Source organism: Varroa jacobsoni, unplaced genomic scaffold, assembly GCF_002532875.2.
Source record: "Varroa jacobsoni isolate VJ856 unplaced genomic scaffold, vjacob_1.0 scaffold_1156, whole genome shotgun sequence".
Taxonomy (NCBI): domain Eukaryota; kingdom Metazoa; phylum Arthropoda; class Arachnida; order Mesostigmata; family Varroidae; genus Varroa; species Varroa jacobsoni.
Window position 1 is genome coordinate 155,524 of NW_019214058.1, and position 5,418 is coordinate 160,941.

Genomic DNA, 5,418 nt, shown 5'->3' on the forward strand with positions numbered 1-5,418 from the left:
CTTATATCTGCGCGAATTGTTAGGCATGTATTCGACTGAAAGGCCAGTTACGGTTTAATAAGAACACAGCATCATTAATGGTATTTAGGGTGTAATTATGTTGTATCGTATTTTTCACCAGCAATTATATATATATATATATATATATAGATGACATTCGATATAGATGATTACGGTAATATGGCACACAATAGCTACAGCATCGATAGAGATTTTAATGAGCACTGCATGGTACTTGTTCTATTGCTCGAGATGTGGTTGCTGCTGCCTCGCGCGATCAGTTTCTCCCGCAGCATCATCGCTACTGGTAACATCTAACGCAGCAGCAGCAGCAGCAGCAGCAGCAGCAGCAGTAGTAGTAGTAGTAGCAGCAGCAGCAGCAGCAGCAGTAGTAGTAGCAGCAGCAGCAGCAGCAGTAGTAGTAGCAGCAGCAGCAGCAGCAGCAGCAGCAGCAGCAGGCTCGTATTCGATTGAACTGTTGCACAGCGCCTCACTCGCTGTTGCTAAGCGCTTAACAGCTGTATTGTATTTTCGCTAGACGCCAGCTGTAAACTCTTTCAGCTGCCTCCACTGCTACTACAGCTGCTAGAGCCGTTTGTTATCGAAACTCAACAACCAACCTCTTCGACTTAAGACCCTGAGCAATGGGTGACTATGAGATGGATGATAGTGACGGAGCAGAAGCCCCAGTACGTACGCTTCGAGGAACTTGTTGATCCCCAGAGATATGCGATGATGGGAGAAGACAGAGAAGAAAGAGGACAAAACACCCCCACGTAAGGAGCCGAAAAGGGGCGCACCAAACCCCTTGGCGGCAAAATAGCCCAATTGGCCCGGTAGCGGGATGATGCGGTGACTGAACGAGCTTAGAGGGAGAATTGAACAAGAGACGCCATCAAACACTCACGCACTTACTACACTTACTGTGCCGTCATCCTTACCGACCTCAAACTGCTGCTGTTACCCGAGTGTCGTAGGGAGTCTGGAACGTACAGACGTACGTCTACGGGGCTTCCCTGCCAGTTACCCTCAGGGGTAATGCAGGAGTATAGAGGGAAAAGAAAAGGCAGAGAGGGGGGCGGCCTTCCAACGACTCAATGAACGCAATTCCACGCTCTGCCTCTGAATGGGAACAAGGCCGCAATAACGAAGCAAACGGAACGTAGGCGGAAGGCAGCAGCTGGAGTGCAGCGAGTCAACATCTTCTGCATCTCAACAAGCTTCCCGTGTGCCTGCTATGTCGGATGGATGGAGCCCAGCCCAGCCCAGCCGGTTCCAGCCCGTCGCTTGTCAGTCGTCCGCCCAGTAAGAGAGCCCAACCGTTAGTTTGGTCTCTTCTTTCTTGAACCACCTTTTCGTTGGGCCCCATTTCGCTGTTGTGATACGACTGCGGCTTCAGTCAACTCTTTCTCTATCTCTGCGGTGACACCTGACGGCTGCTCATGACAAAAGCGCCAAGTTTAAATTTATTTCGCCTCAACTTTACAGCAGGCACGTACCGCCACCGAAAAGCAGACTATGTGATCGTCTGCAGTTAGTCAGTACGTTCAAGCCATAACTTCAACATACCAGCAATCGCTACGACGACATCACCAGCTACGCAAACTACGTGTCAACGCTTGTTTTCCACAGCGGGTGAATACTTCTAAAGATTGCAAGACTTCTCTGGTTGGTCTTGAAGTAAGGGGCAGAGTTTCATCTACGTGCAAAGTTTGAGCTGCTTCCACCAATGCTGTAGACGGGTTGTGTGAAGTTTTTCGCAGGGATCTGACAGTTGTGGACAAACGTATTTGAAGTATTTAGCAAATTTCCCTGCGACAAACCTCGCGATCATTTCTGTAGAGGAGTGCCTCACACCTAAGCGAAGAAACTGATTGAAATTGCTTATGCAAAGGCTAAAAAATAACGCTTTGATTCTGTCTAGCAGGAGCACATTCAAATCACACTTTCTTCGCCTTTTTGAAACTTCCCTTTATAGCTTGGCTCAACTTGTTACCTTTTTCCTTCTTTCCCTATTTTTTGGTCTTAATCTATTACCAGCCATCATCTCTTTTTCATTTTGAGGTTTGTGTTTATTACTGTTGTTACATGTTGAAGGATGTATTGCGATAGCCTATGGTACTGCCTAGTTACTTCTGTCTGGCCTCGACCCCCTGCGTTGCTTCCCTCCTTTTGCGCCTAGATGGAAAGATTTGTGCATCTTTCCTATCAGCAGTGCCTTTCCTAATGCATACATAAAGCAAGAGCCGCCACAACAAATGCCAATCCTACTCAGCACCATCGTGCTATAGTGCTGCCCAGATCATTTCGTTCACAGTTTGGTCTATCATTTATCGCGATCTGATGTGATTTTCCCAAACCTATAGTAATAGTGAGCGCCTGAGTTGAGGCATCTGATCTGACTAGGCATCCTTCGTCATTACTTTCGGCTGTTCTTTGTGACACCCATAACCTACACCTAATTAGTGTGTTGCCTCTGCTATAGATGTAGTTAAAGCAGAGGCAGCGGCAGCGCTCATTGAGTATGGCCCCCTGGGAGTGTCCTTGCAGTCTATTTTTCTCTTTACTTTCCGTTACATTGCTTTTTTTTCCCGGTGCAGTTAGTCCGTTTCTTGAAAAGGACTGAAGTCACTTACCTCAGTTGAAATGGCGCACCGGGTAAACGCTGTTAACTGGGTTTAGCAGTCGACGTTTGAGTGGGATGTGCGTCAATGCAAAAAAAAAGCGAAATCTGTGCCGAATAGAACTTAAAAAAGAGAAAAGGTGCTAGTTACTCTAGCGGCTGTAGTAGGGGCATCGCTTGCGAAACAGCCCCATGAAAATGGTATACGCGCGCACCAATGGAGTTCACATTAGTCGACGAAACGCCTACTAATGCGACCTAACGGGTCTTACTGTCCCTAGTGTTCTTCTGCGTCTTTTGAACCAACCTAAAATCGACGACAATGTCTCTTTTAGTTGATTCTTCTCGATGGTTCATTTCAAAAAGCGCACCCGCTTGGCCGATAGTTCGGACTTTCTTAGCTTTCTGGTGTGCTCATCTATTTCGATCGCCCAACTATGCCGAAGCGTTGGCTTTCGTGAGTACCACTGTCTGACTGGGTCCGTTACCAACGTTGTCAACTCATTCCTTTCCTTACCTGTGCTCTTTTGCCGCTGCAGTTTACTGTCTATCACTGTTTCAATTTCATCCATTAGTCGTTGGTCTCGTCTAGTAAGGCACCTTTAGCGAACTGTCGACCCTCATAAACAGTCAAAAAGAGTGCAAGGAGCGAGCACAGAGACAAAAGATCGCTGAGCTCGGAGGTGGCGGTAGAGGGTTGCATTCCACCGTGGATTTAGTAACAGTAACGATGGCTGCCGTGTATAGTTTTCTGTCGGTGAAATTACTATCTGGCTGTGTGTACCTATCTTCTACAGGCTGCTCTCCTCAACTCGTTACCACTGGGAGGGTACTCGCGTACCGCTGTATCAGCTGCGGGAATGGCACCCAAACACCCAAATCTACGCCCCGCTCTGCTTTCCAATGGTCGGCACACTCATGACACGTGCCTACCGGCGGACGATCGCGCGCTAGTGCACGCTCCAATAAACATGAAGCAGCTCAGAAAATCGAGGAAGGACAAAGAGAACCCCACCACGCCGGAGAATTTGGGAAAAATAGAAGTGGGACTGGATGAGGTTTATGTTGGGGCAATCTGGAGAAAACAGCGACAACCGGCCAATAGCGATTATAGTGCTAGGACTCACACCGTTGTCCGTATCTTCAGCACCCATGTTAGAACGTATGTCTAGTTATATGTATATGTCGGTTGAAAAAGCTTCTCCATGGCGACTTCGGGAGCGAACGTGTCTCGCACCGTAAGGAGGTCGTCCATCCTCAGCTCAGCCAATACCATCCGGCAGCATGTCTGTTCGCTAGTCACTATATGCGGCTCAGAGTTCCGGCTAGTGAGCCGCCCTGGTCTCTTGTGGCAACAGCAGCAATGGTGACTGCGTCTAGCACAGGCTACAATGAGCGGCTAAAAGCTGGCGCTGGGTGTAGGGACTGGATGATGAGCCTTGCGAATTCGTTGGTGTCCGTTTTCGTTACCACGGAATTAAGCCTTCGGTGGCCGTGCCTCTAGCTCCGTGGTCCTCAGATTCCCTAGCGATTCATCGCCCGAATGATTTCCTTACAAGGCTGTGTTCGCTCTGCTCTACTCAGGTTGTCAGCAATTCTCTCCTAACCGAGAGCTAGCATTTGGTTTCCTTTGCACCTCATCTCTAGAGCATCCTGCTGCAAGATAATGGTAGAGCAAAGACAAGCTTAACTAAGTAGCAGACCGGCGTCTAGCTCCCTGCGGAAACCAAAGATGACTAAAAGAAGCCCGAGAGACCCTGTGCTAAGACGGAGAAGACGATGGCGACGAAGGAACTACGGCCGACTGGTCCCCCAGCCAACAGTAGCATCAGCGGCACTGCCGCTTTCCGCCTCCGCCGCCGAAAGGCATCCACTGAAAGACACCCCCTTCCCCCTCAAAAAACACGGCTTGAAAGACTTAACTCCAACGGACCAACGGATGAACCGGGGAAGAGCCAAAGAGAAAGAAGAGGCAAACATTGAAGGAACTGCACGATGAGGGCGTCAGCGTTAAAGAACTCTTAGTTAGAGAGGGATATGCGCACGACGCAACTGCTTCAGAGAACTTGCGCCAGCGAGGGTCGCCTAGTCGCGGCCACCACTGGCTACAATCATCATCACCGCACGACGGCAGCGGCAGCACTGGTCGCTTTCTTTTTCGGCTCCAGCGGTGGAGGCTCCAACCGGAGCGCCAGCAAACAGGCATTCACTCGTTACCCACCGCCAGTGCCTCTCTGTGTGTTGTGTAGGCTCGCTGCTCTGCGTTTGTATGTCTAGGAGTGTGCATGTATGTCTTCGTTTGTGTATGTGGGCGTGTGTGTCTGCGTGTCCGCGTCTGCGTGTGTATGTGTGTGTGTTTGTGAGTGTATGTCTGTATCTGTGTGTGGATATTAGCAGAGAGTACCACATAGAGAACCGCGCGCCAGAGGTGCAGAGCGCAGACAGCCAGCCAGTGCATCAAGGAAAATGGAGAACAGCACAGAATACAGCAGCACAGAAAGAGGAGGGTAGCTGGTGAAGGTAGGAGAGCTACTGCTGAAGCGCTGATAGAACGCGCAGCTTGCGTTCTACACTACTAGGAAGAGTATGTCTGTTGCCGCTACCGTTGATGGTGTCGTACCAACCATGAGTGAGGCAAACGCGTTTGTATGGCGTTGCTTGATAGACAGTAACCTGCAATGAGCCTGATGGGGTGCAAGAGGGGCGTCGGGGGCGCGAGAGAGGACGCCATCGCAAAACGTCCCTTTCCCACAATCTCTCAAAGTCTCTTTCTTGCAACACACAACACATACAAA